General features: G+C 43.4%; 1 long non-coding RNA gene across 9 annotated transcripts in view; it reads right to left on the bottom strand.

Moving 5' to 3' along the window:
• LOC141573323 (uncharacterized) overlaps positions 1 to 13489 on the bottom strand; it is a 170529-nt gene that overhangs the window by 60734 nt on the left and 96306 nt on the right. For all 9 annotated transcript variants that reach the window (XR_012509714.1, XR_012509715.1, XR_012509717.1 and 6 more), the window contains exon 7: positions 3840 to 3995. This is a non-coding gene — a long non-coding RNA (uncharacterized LOC141573323). The remainder of the gene's footprint in view (positions 1 to 3839; positions 3996 to 13489) is intronic.

Here is a 13489-nt window from a genome sequence, read left to right as displayed (position 1 = left end):
TGTGTGCTCCAGAATATGGAAATTGCTCTTTTCTCCCCTTTCCCAGCCTCCTCTGAAGACTGGTTCCTGAAAAATGTAATGATTTATTGCAGTTGCTCTGGTCCTTTAAAGACCTGAGTGGTGGGGGGGAAGTGGGACGGGGGTGCTCAGTTCCATTTGTTAGACTCACGCAGACGTGGACCTGCGCAGCGGCAGGTGTTGGGGGGGTGTTTGGGGTTTTTTTGGCATCCAAAGCAGTCTTTGGACCAGTCAGCAGGCAAGTTTCACATGGAGTCCCCTGCAGGAAATTAAGGACATGGTCCCAGTGGTGGTCACGGGGACTCCCAGCCCTTGGTCTGGGAAGCGTCATCCCAGACTCTGGACCCCTGGGTGACTGTCAGGGCGGTGGTGTGGGTGCGGGACTGCCAGCCCCAGCAGGGGCTTCCTCGTGGGCCTGTTTGAAATGCCTGGCTCAGGCTGTCAGCCGCTGTTACACCCACTCATCCCAGCCTCCATTCTTCAACAAGCTCTCGCAAAAATGCATCCAGTCTACCAAGTTCTCCATGAGGCATCTCAAGAGGCAGAGTGAAAGTTCAGGACGATAGCTAAATGTAGCTGGAGATGCCCTCTGGAGCCCTCCTTGTGGGTTTAGTGACTCCTCAGAGAGGCCCCCCCCCTCACTGGAAGCGGGAGAGGTGCCGGGCTAGGAGGTCCTACTCGGTTGGGAAGCGTCTTCTCGGCGTGGCTTCCCTCTCCCTCTCCACGCTCCACCCCTAAATAATAATTCCTAATTTGGAAGTGCTGTTCCAGGGGGACACCTGCTAGCCTCCTCCTGAGTGGACAGGAGCCCCTTAGCCTTACTTCCCAGCACCTGAGCCATCTTAGGAAGGGAAGCATTCAAGTCAAACAACGGCCGGGCAGGTGGAGCACAGTGGCAGAGCTCATGCTTAGCACCCAGCAGGACCTGGGTTCAATCTCCAGGGCCTCCATTAAAAATAAACAAATAGACCTAGTTACCTCCCCACCACCCAAAAACATAAGTCAAATAACATCTTAAACATTCAAGAGCTTTCTAGATAATACAAGGGAGACATGGGAATCAATCTTTTTTTACCCCCAAGAAAAGAAAACCACCAAAGGCCTCACAAACAGCCCTCCAAGACTACTTCCTGGTAGTGCCTTTGTAAGATCCTCTTTTCCTGTGATGGCTAATTTTGCTCTAGGAAGAAAATGTTTAAATTTCGCTCCAATGTGACAAGTTAATTAATTTTTTTTTTTTTTTACCTAAAATCTATGCAAGAGGAAGCAAAGAACTTGCCAGAAAATTTGGGATCTATTCTTATCTACACGTGCTCCCTGTATTTGCAGTAAAATGGAGAGAGCTACAGAAAGCTGGGGAGGGAAGCAGAGTTGTTTGAACCAGTCCGTTTCCATTCCATGCCTTCTGTAAGCTTGTCTGTGATGCCTCCTCTGCTGGAGAGTTCTTCAGTGTCTGGGAAGCTGGAAATGTGGTCCACCCTCCAGGCTGGAGCGAGGAAGTGGCCATTGTGAGGAGGTGGAGGGAATGTGGTACCAACAACACAGGACGTGTGCAGACCTTGACCCTCCTCCCCTCCTGCCTGCCAGTCTGACCCTGACAGGCGAGGGCTGCCACACTCATGTCCACAGGCTAGGGCTTGGTAGGGCCCCATGGAGCTAGGCTCAGTGGAACAGCCATCAGGCCAGGAGAAAGGGTGGGAAGTCACCCCCACCTGTCAGAGGAGGAGGGGCAGGTGACAAAGACACCAAGAAGGCTGTGGACAAGGACTGGAGTTGAGAGGACACACAGTCAGCCCTTCACAGCCATGATTTCTGCATCTGCAGAATCAACAAACCATGGGTAAAAAAATATTTGAGGGAAAAAAATTCCAGAAAGCTCCGAAAAATAAAATTCAAATTTTCTGGGCACAGGCAAATTTACATAGCATTTACATTGTGTTTACAGCTAGTCATATTGTATTAGGTGTTACAAGTCATCTAGAAATGACTTTAAATATGTCAGAGGGTGTATGTAGGTTTATACAAATTCTGTGCTATTTTATATAAGGGATTTGAACTTCTACAGCATTGAGTGGGAAGGAGGGGGGGCCTGGAACTGATCTCACAGGTACCAAAGGACAACTATACATCAGAGAATTCATTACATGTCGGGCACTGTGCTGGGTGCTCACATATTCTTTCTTCCTCTTACAGCCTTAATTCTAATTACAGCAGAATTATGGAGGCAGCCAGGGAGGGGTGGGGAGTGGCACTTTGTAAAGCAAATTCAATACCCACATGACTTCAATTAAAAATAGAGAAAGAGAGAGAGAGAGAAAAAATAAAACAGGACAGAACCTTCACTGGTACTGAATCCTGTAAGACAGTCCAGGAAAGCATGAAAGAGAGGGTTCCCAGCCCTGAGGCCAGGGAGGGCAGCGTCCCAGATGCGCTGGCACAGAGAAGGCGAGGCCAGGCAGGTGGTGATGGATCCAGAACCAGGTCTCGGCCCAGGTGTGGGCCTCCTCTGGCCTCTTCTTGTTTCATCTGAGTTTGAAACCTGAGTAACTGGATGGAGATGTTAGTAAGTCAGCAGCTAGTGATGCTTCGTGTCTTCACTTTTCATCCATGGAGCAGAGAGTCACTAACGTTACAAGATGCAATTTGCTGTGTCCGTCAAGGGACGTCCCAGGATGGGCTCCAGTGCCTTCCCTGGCGTGGAGGGGCTCCGAGACTGGTGCGTACATGATACTAAACCCTGAACTAGGGCTTCCGTGGTGACTCACCCTGCCCTCTGCTTGACCCTGCCCAAGCTCTCCTGGGGTCCGCCAAGCACCCCACGCCCTCATTGCACGGCCCCGTTTCAGGGCATGAACTACCTGGAAGACCAGCGCTTGGTGCACCGAGACCTGGCGGCCAGGAACGTCCTGGTGAAGACAGCGCAGCACGGCAAGATCACGGACTTTGGGCCAGACTGCTTGGTGCCAAGGAGTACCACGCAGGAGACAAAGTGAGGAGCTGGTGGGTGGAGGGGTGAGCACCCTCCTGCCGGCAGAATCACCGAGCAGGGGCATTCTCAGGACGTTCTGGGTGAGGTCACAGCAGCTGTCACTGACACCTGGGTCGAGCCAGGCCTTTTGTCCAGCTCAGCCAGAGATGCTCAGGGAGCAGGATTTGCTGGGAAAGTGAGTCAAGGTCTTTCAGACACATCGAGAAGCCAAAGGCAGTGATCACGAGTTCAGCTCCAGCTCTTAGTGACCATTCGCCAAGGTTAGGGGCCTTGAGAGCAGCGCTGAAAGCCACCCTGAGTTGTTCCAGGAGCTCCCAAAGGGCCCTGGCCGCCGTGGAGGGACAGGCCCGCAGTTCTCCAGGGGCTCCCGCAGCAGTGAGGGGCGCTGGCCTCCCATTAGGCCCTCCAGACACGCTGGGTCAGCTGCACCCCCTTCAGTTTCACTTGGCCCGCATGGCTGCAAGCCGCCGGCCCCTGCAGACACCCACAGACACCGGGCCCGACCTGGGCCCCCAGCTCCCAGCTCGGGTGCCCAGCTCAGCAGAACAGCCCACAGACCAAAGGCCCTTAGCTCTGGGGCCGAACAGACCTGTTCTCTATCAGACTAAAAGCTCTCCTCCCGCTGGGAAGGAGCCCTGGGCCTGGGGGTCGGGGTGGAGGTGGCCCAGGCTTCCTCGCCTCTGTCACTTGTAATTTGTCCCTGTGTGATTTATTGCTTTTTTTTTAACAGAGGGAAGCTAATAGCTGTCTTACTACTTTTATCTCTCATCATCCCAAGGTGCCTATCAAGTGGATGGCTTTGGAATCGATTTTACACTGAATTTATACCCACCAGAGTGATGTCTGGAGCTACGGTGAGACAAACCCCTGCGGCTGATGGATGGTGCAAAGGCTCCACTGGCTTGTGTTGTGGTCAGTTCACATGATCCATTCCGTCATCCCAGACAGTGTCCAACAGTGACGCCACCACCGCTGCCTGTCTGTTACACTAGAACACATGAGAAAGGAAACTGGGTCTGACTACTGTACCGAATGTCACTGGGTATCAGTGAGCCTGTCAGGAGAGAGGGCAATGGGGGGGGGACTTGAACTGAGGAAATGCCTGTACCTGCAAAATCAAACCCATCGTGACTTCTTGCCATGAATGTGAAGTGAACCAAATGCAGATGACAAGTGAGGTTTCATGGGCAGAGAAGTGTGGTTTAATGAGGGATTAACCCCGTGGCTGTTGGTCACATGGTGTGTGTAGTCTGTGTGTCAGAGAGAAGAGCGTGACAGAGATGCGCTGTGAGGAGGTGTCTGAGGGAAAATACAAGAGAGGGGGAAGTTACTGCTTCTAGCTCTAGTGAGGACCATCTCACCAGGACCTGATTCACTTCCTTCTTCCACATCCCTGCAGCCCTGTGCTCCGTGCCCTGAGGTGCTTCTCCCTTCTCAAACACGCCTTTCACATCCTGGCCTCATCCTCCATGCAGAGGATCCAGAACCTGCGGGGGCCTTGCCTTGCAGGAGAGCGGCCCCGGTACATCCACTGAGTGCGTGCTAGGTTCTTCCATCTGTGTTACCACTGCCAGCTCCCTGTGTCACCTGAAATCTGCCGAAACCTTGCCAAGCACCTGATCCACATGAATCTGTGAATTTTCAGCCTGTCCCAGCTATTAAGGCAATGGAAGTGAAGCAGGGAGTCACCCCACCCTCCAAAAAACATGTATTTGGGGAGAGCAGTATTGAAAGGAATTGCTAGGAGGAATGTAGTCATATCACAAAAACAAAGTCACATATAAAGGAACTGAATTCTAATATTTTAGTTGTGCTAATCTATTTTTTAAAATCCCCCTTTACTAACATTTTTCTATAAAAAATGTTTATGTAGTCAAGTTAAATTTTTTGATAATTCAGATTGCTTTGGTAATTTTAGTTTAATATTAAGTTTAAGTTTAAGAATGCTTCCAACAGTCTCCTCTGTTAAGTGAATGTGGAGTATAATTCATAGATTTTAACTTTTAAATAAGACATGTTGTCTCATGAAGACAGCAATTTACCTGAACCCCCTAAAGTTTTCATACCAGTTACCTGATCATATAGGGTAATAGTTCTTGCACACCATGTTCAAGATGATGAAAAATACACAACTGTATTTAATACCTAGAAATAAATTTAACCAAGGAGGGGGAAGATCTGTACACTGAAAACTACATGACAGTAAGAAACAAATTAAAGTAGACAAAATAGATAGAAAGATATTCCATGCTCATGGAATTAAACAATTAACAGTGCTAAAATATACCCATGCTACCCAAAGCATTCTACAGATTTAATGCAATCACTATCAAAAATACAGATAACATTCTTCACAGAACTAGAACAAAAAATTCTAAAATTTGTATGGAAACCCAAAAGACCCCCAATAGCCAAAGCAATCTTGAGAAAGAATAATGCTGGAGGCATCATGCTGTCTGACTTCAAACTCTATTCTAAAGCTGTAGTAATCGAAACAACATAGTATTGGCAAGAAAACAGACACACAGATCAATGGAACAGAATAGAGAGCCCAGAAGTAAACCCACACATATACGGTCAGTTTATTTATAACAAAGGAGCCAAGAATATACAATGGGGAAGGGGCAATCTCTTCAATAAATGGTCCTTGGAAAAGTGGACAGTCACATGCAACTAAATGAAACTTGACCACTGTCTTACACCATACACAAAAACTAACACAAAATAGATTAAAGACTTGAACATCGAGAACTGACTTCAAAACTCCTAGAAATGAAAATAGGCAGTAAGCTTTTTGACATTAGTCTTGTTGAAGATTTTTTGGATTTGACACCAAAAGCAAAGGTAACAAATGCAAAAATAAACAAGTGGGACTACATCAAACTAAAAAGCTCTGCACAGCAAAGAAAACCATGAAAAAATGAAAAGGCAACCTACCCAACGGGAGAGGAAATTTTCAAACAATGTATCTGATAAAGGATTAATCTCCAAAAATTTTTATCTAGCTAGCTAGCTAAATAAAAAACTCATACAATCCAATAGCAAGAAAAACTTGCAATCGAGTTAAAAAATGGGCAGATGATCTGAATAGACATTCTTCCAAAACAAGACAAACAGATGGCTGACAGATATGTTAAAAGGTGCTCAGCACCACTAATGATCAATGCAAATCAAATGGAAAATGCAAATCAAAACCACAATGAGATACCAACTCAAATCTGTCAGAATGGCTATTTTCAAATGTACAAGAAAATAACAAGTGTTGTCAAGACTGTGGAGAAAAGAGAATCCTTGTGCACTGTTGGTGGAAATGTAAATTGATGCAGCCACTATGGAAAACAGTATGAATGTCCCTCAAAAGATTAAAAATAGCTCTACCTATAATCCAGCAACTCCACTTCTGGGTATTTATCTGAATGGAAATAAAAACACGAATTCAAAGAGGTACCTGCAGTCCCATGTTCACTGCAGCATTATTTACAATAGCCAAGACAAAGAAGCAACCTGGGTGTCCACAGATGGATAAATAAAGAAAGAAGGTATTTTATATATATCATATAGATATATATAATTCATATCTATGATAGAATATTACTCAGCCATAAAGAAGAATGAAATCTTGCCATTTTTAATAACACAGATTGAGCTTGAGGGCATTGTGTTAAGTGAAATAACTTAGGCAGATAAAAGCAAATAAATACCATATGACCTCTCACATGTAGAATCTAAAAAGTATAATAATAAAAGTTAAAAAATAAAAACCAAGTTCATAGATACAGAAAATAAATTGGCAGTTGCCAAAGTAGGGGTGGGGGTTCAGTGGGAGAAATGGGTGGAGGCTGTGAAAATGTGGAAGGAAAAAAGGAAGGAAGGAAGGAAATGTGGTTAAGCTTCTAAATTAATCCAACTAGATTTTTCTTTTTATGTGAGCTAATCAATGTCCTTACGTTTAAGCCATTTTGGCTGGTATTTCTGTTACGTACAGCTACACTGTATCTAAAAACTTACCAATAAAAATGTCAGTTAAAATAGAAATCTATCAGCAAATACTTTGCCAAAAGTTTACTCTAGACCATGCACAATGCATAATGGTTCTGTCCCTCAAATTTAGTTTAATTCAGTGTGTCTCAAAAAGAAACTGAATTAGTATCAAGGGGCTGGGAAAGGGAAAGAAGCTGCTAAAATGCATATTCCTTGGCTTTACGATACACCTACTAACCCAAATCTTGGGAGTGGTGGGGAAAGCAAAAAATTGTATTTTGCTTAAGTGATCCTAATGTATTCTAAAGACTAAATAGCATTGACTTGTTCAAGACTGGTCATGTGAATCAGTGAATAATAAAAGGCAGAATATATAATAAAGTGCTGAAGTGTGAAATGTGGAGTGTGAGCTCTCAAGTTACACAGACACTCAGAAGCAGCTCAGCAAACTGGTGGGCAAGGCTGCTTCCGCCACTTAACACGCAGGCATTTCGGTCAGTTCATCTTTAAACAGGGCTGACAGGGACTACTTCGCTTTGTGGTCCTAAGTTCTGAGATAACATGTGAGGAGCATGTGGGAGGGGGTAGTGAAACCAAAGTTTTAAAATTTTATTCAACTAAATTGACATATAATTCTGACAAACTTATTTTATCAATAGTAATTATACTCATTGGCAAGTCTGCTTAGACATAATTTTCAAGTCTTTCAGTTAACTTTAAAACTGTGTATTAATGTAACATTCTATTAAATAATGGATAATCACTGAACGCTTGGATGATTTCTATATAAAATAAAATACTTGAAATCCTGGTCACCAATATTTGCTTATTATTTTCAAATGCTATGAAATGCTTTTTCTTTACTGAACATGTTTCTTTTTGCCACTTTGAAGCTGTAAAAGTAGTGATTGTGTAGCTATAGATAATTGTTTTATATGTGCTCATGAAATTTGCTGGTAAACTAACAAGATTGTGTATGAAACTGTTATTACTTACCTTTCAACATTTTATGCGAAAAATAAATTAGGTATCTTGGTTTAAAATGAGTATTGAAGCTATCCTAGGAACAATGGTTTCAGAAAAAGACTAAATGTGTAGATAAAGTAATGGAATGTATGAAATGACAGTAATTTCTTCTTAAAGCAAAGATTCTGTACAACAAGTTGAAGAAGATAGTGACATAAAAAAATCTTGTATGGACAGAGACAGTTTAGAAGGCTTGCAGAAAATTAACTTTGTCTTAATTTGTAATAATGCAAATAAAGAACCTGCAGAGAAGCAATGAAAGCCATTAAAATGTTTGCAGAGTAGACTCCGTTTTTATAACTGTATTTGTAAGACAAAAAGAAAAACTTCATGAATTCTTAGTGTTAAATATTACATTGACACAGCACTAGAATGTCATTTTCTCTCTATTAAAATGACAAATTGGTGTAGGAGTATTCAGTCTGCTCTTAAGAAGACATAGTTGTTTTGTTACCTTCTGTATAATCTGCCCAGATCATTATTTTTCTTACCAAATTAGGCAGCATATAATTGGTTCTTGTTTTTTAGCCATTCAGCCTCTCTATGTCTCTTGACTGGAGAATTTAGTCCATTTATATTTAAAATATTTAAAATAATTATTGATAGGTATGTACTTATTGCTATTTTGTTATCTCTTCTCTGGTTGTTTTGTAGTTCCTTTCTGTTTCTTTCTTCTTCTCTTTCTTTCCCTGTTGTTTGATGACTTTCTCTAGTGTTATGCTTACACTCCTTTCTCATCATCTGTTGTGTATCTATCATAGGTTTTGGCTTTATGGTTACCATGAAGCTCACAGATAATAGTCTATATATTATACATACATAACAATTTATTTTAAGTTGATAGCAAATTTGAACATATTCTACAAGTCTGCATTTTTAAAAATTTGGTGTAATCTAACTAACTTACTTATTAATTAATTATTATAGTTATGGTTATTTTCACTACTTTTGACTTTTAACCTTCATACTGGCTTTATAAGTGATTAATCAACTTCCTGTACTATAAATTTACCTTTAACACTGAGACTTTTATTCTCATATGCTTTCTAGTTACTAGTTAGTGTCCTTTCTTATCAGCTTAAAGAAGATCCTTCAACATTTCTTGCAGGGCCAGTTTAGCAGTGATTAACTCCCTTAGCTTTTGCTGGTCTGGAAAACACTTGCTCTCTCCTTTAATATTAACTGAATGGCAGTTTTGCTGGGTGAAGTACTCTTGGTTGGAAGATACTCCCTTTAACCATTTTGCATATATCCTGCCACTCCCTTCTGACCTGCGAGGTTTCAGCTATAAATCTGCTGCTTCTCTTATGGGGGTTCCCTTATACATAACAAGTTGTTTTTCTCTTGCTGCTTTTGAGATTCTCTCTTTATCTTTAACTTTTGGCATTTTAACTCTAATTTCTCTTGGTTTGGGTCTCTCTGGATTCCTCTTGTTTGAAATTCTCTGGGCTTTTTAGATCTGGATATCTGTTTCCTTACCTAGGTTAGGGAAGTTTTCAGCCATTACTTGTTCAAATAAGTTTTCTGCCCCCTCCCTCTCTTCTGCTTCTATAACCCCATATGAATATTATTTAGCATGATTTTGGCTCACAGGTCCCTTAATCTATCTTTATTTTTTTAATTTTTTTTTTTTCCTGTTTGCTGCTCTGTTTGGGTAAGTTCCACTGCTCTGTCTTCGAGATCACTGTTTCTTTTTCCTTCTGATTTATCTAAGCTCGTTGTTGAACCCTTCAGGCATATTTTTCAGTTCAGTTACTGTATTCTTTGGTTCTGTGACTTCTGTTTGGTACTTACATTTTCTACCTCTGTTGAATTTCTAAGTACATCCAAACTCCACCTAAGTTCAGTGAGCAATTTTATGATCATTACTTTGAATTCTTTATCAGGTAAATTACTTATCTCCCCCATTTCATTAAGGTCTCCCCCTGCCCCTCCCACCTTGGACTTATCTTGTTCTTTCATATGGAATATTTTCTTCTTTTTTTTTTTTTCCTTTTTCTTGGCTCTTTGTGTCTGTTTCGATGTTAGGTAAAACAGCTATCTCTCCCAGTCTTGAAGGGGTGACTCCATGTAGGCATTGAGCCTTATTTTTTAACCTTGCCCTAGTTCTTTGTTGTTTCCCTGCTTCAGACCCATGGATCAGAACTGTAATCCTGCCATCTATCAGAGCCTGGCACTCAAAGGACATCCCCTGTGTTGGCTGCATTTGCCCACTGGCTTTGAGGTTTGTGGGGGAAGGAGGGTACTCACTTGCCACCTCCAGTGAAGCAACAGGAACATGGAAGGAGGAGTGGGACCCCTGCCTACCACCTCCATAAAGGATGTGGCAGCAGCATGCGGGAGGGGTGCTGACCCTTTGCCTCTGGCAGGGTTGCAGCAACAGTGCAGGTGGGGTGGGATGTGTGCCCATGGCCTCTGGTGGGCTGTGGCAGCAGCATGGGCTGTGAGTGCTAGCAAGTTAACGTGAGAGTACAAAAATGGCACCAGCTGGCACCTCCGTCCCTAGGGAAAATTCCAACAAGCTTCTGTTCCTCTAGCACTTGTTTTAAGAATGGCAGATAAATCTTTACATATGGCTTATGCTGTTTTTAAATTGCTGCTCTTGTCCCAGGTGCTGGGTGAGTGAATCTGCCCATGGGCCCAGATGCTGGGTGAGTGAATCTGCCCATGGGCCCGTTAGGAGCAGAATCTCCATACCCCACAGCCCTGTGGTTCCTCAGGATACAACCCCTATTGGTTTTCAAAGCCAGATGTTTTGAGGGTTTGTCTCTGCAGTGCAGGTGTGAAGGGCTGGGTGGCTCAGGTGGAGAATCATCTCTCACCCTCCCAGGAGAATTTCTGTAACTGTGAGATCCCTCCCAGTTGTGAGTCTCCATGCTAGGGGCAGGGTTTTTGGTGCAACTGTGTCTTTTCCTCTCCCACCTATGTTAATGTGGCTTTTTTATTCTTTGTTGTGGAGTAGCTGTTCAGCTAGTTCTCAGGTCCTTCTCAGAGGGAGCTGTTTCATATACAACTCATCATTTCCAGGTCTGGTCAGCAGAGGGCAGCAAAGGGTAGTGGAGCACGAGCTCACTGAGAAGGCCTGGGCATTCCTCTCTTGTCCATCTTTGTGGAGGTAAAAATGAGTTAGCAGGTAGTAGAAGGTCCAGAGTGCCAGAATCAGCAGAGAAATTACTCACAGGGACAGTGACCCAGAATGAAAATTAGGCTGAGGCCACAGTGGAAAGGTTTAGCCACAGTTCACAGCCTGGTATCTGTGTAGAGACGTGAGCAACTAGACTCAGGAGGGGACTCATCATGAGAGCACAGTCACATCCTGACTGCTCCTCCAGCCTGTCTGAAGCCCGAGGTCTCGCTCCTTAAAGTGACCGGTGTCTCAGACGCTGGCTCCTTAAGTTTTCCTTTCCTCCAAGGCAAACACAGAGACTACATTTCCCCGGCTCCCGCACAGTTAGGTATGGCCATGTACCCAAGTTCTACCCAGTGAAATGTGGGGAGGAATGATTAAGCCACCTCTAGCCCTGGCCCATAAAAACTTCCCACGAATCTTTCACATTCACTTTTCCCCTTTGCCAATGAGATGGTGAGCCCATGGCAATTCTGTGCGCCACCTGCTAATTCCATCAGCCTGGGTCCATAAGTAGGGCAGAAAACCCTCCATTCCTAGACTGGCTACCTAATGAGCTTTACATTAGCAAAAAATAAACTTCAAGTGTATTTAAACCACCGTGATTGAGGATTTACTGGCTACCACTGCTTGTATTACCTGGCCAATACAATAGGTTTACAGTGGGCAACTGAATTTTCTACTTCAACTGAAGACTGACCAGCTCAGTCAAAAGAACAATTCATTCAGCTCCTCAACTGCTTTTAGAGAAGACTTGCTGGTGGTGATGGTTGAACTGATCCACTGTCTAACTGAAACGGGATTAGGCACACAGCCTGAGCAAAGTGCAGAGGGTAAGACATGAGGCGACACGGGAGACCAGCGCTGCAGGATTTTATCAGTGGCTGTGCCCTAAGTGATGGGCCACTTGGGAAGAAATGGGGAGACCCGATCAATGTAATATGGAAACCTGACTGACTCAATGTGTCCTAGATGAGATGTGGCCCCTCCAGCACGTATACACATCAAATACACTAGGTATAATGGCCATAGTAGTATTAAAGACTGAGTAAACATATCAGTGGATAAAAAAATGGAGGAAGAAAAAAAAGTGTCTACTATCCACTTTGGGAGCTGATAAAACTTCCAGTCTGGGAGTTGGTCCATGCAACCAGCAGTGGCTCAGGGTTCCACAACCAGCCATGTTGAGGAGGAGAGAGTGGGGTCTGGGCACCAAAGGCAAACACTGACAGTCAGTGAGAACACTCAGATACTTGCCAACTCAACACCTTCCGAGCCAGCCTAAACATAGTGTGGCTTCGTATTTTTCTTCTCTCCTTCAGAAGGGAAACACTTCTTCTGTTCTTCCTAGGGGAAACATTGCTTAGCTGTGGAAACACTATATGACTTTGAAATTAGACAAACTTGACTCTAGGAATTGTTAGGTATGTGGCTCTCAGTGACTTAACTTTACTAAGCCTTAGTCTCTCCATCAGTACAACTAGAAATAAGGATTCGCAAAACTGCTCACAAATCTGCTGCAAAAAAATGAGACGAGGTACTTAAACTGCCTGGCAAAGAGCTTAGCACCTTGTAGTTACTCAGTCAACACCACTCCCTGTTCTGTCTCCCTCTCTGGTCAGGGAACACTACCCATGATGTCGCTTGTTATTTTTTAATATAAAGTCACTGTCTCCTAAAAGTGTAACTAACATTAACTGAGGGACTGCTGTGTTAGGTACCATAGTAAGTTTTCTGAAGTATTGTCTCATTTAATTCTCCTAACAACCCAATGAGGAAGGTACTTTTATCACGATCTCTATTTTACAAATAAGGACATTGAGGCTTTAAAAGTGTAACTGATTTTCCTAGTCTTCTCAGGTAGATAGTAAATAATGAAGAGGGTTTCAAAACTAGGTAACTGGGTTCCAGAACTTACACTCTTGACACCACACAATCTGTTTTCCAATACAGATATTTAATCATTTAAGGGAGAAAGCAGAACTAAGAAAATTGACTTTGAAACATGCTTCAGTGTTGGTACTAGTGACACAGGATAATCGCTTCTATTTGAAATTTAGGGCAAAAGTTCGGTGTTCAGTGAAATACTTAAAAACAGCCCCTGTCACTGTTACTTCACTCACAGCACTTTCATAAAAGGAAAGGAACAATGGTGTTTTGGAAGGAAGTAAGCTTTAGCGGTTACATGTAAAAGTAACTATCACATGAAAGTTACAGGAAAGCTCCTTTGGTCTTTCTGGGACGAGTTTTCTCTCCTTTGCTTCACACTGAAGGGGAAGATGGCATAAGAACCCCACTTCTTTCTCACTGGATGCCTAGAACACAATCACAGCCCTGGTTTTCTGGAT

This window comes from Camelus bactrianus, chromosome 1 (assembly GCF_048773025.1).
Source record: "Camelus bactrianus isolate YW-2024 breed Bactrian camel chromosome 1, ASM4877302v1, whole genome shotgun sequence".
NCBI lineage: Eukaryota > Metazoa > Chordata > Mammalia > Artiodactyla > Camelidae > Camelus > Camelus bactrianus.
Note: the sequence above shows the minus strand (reverse complement) of the source record. Positions and strands in the feature narration are given on the sequence as shown.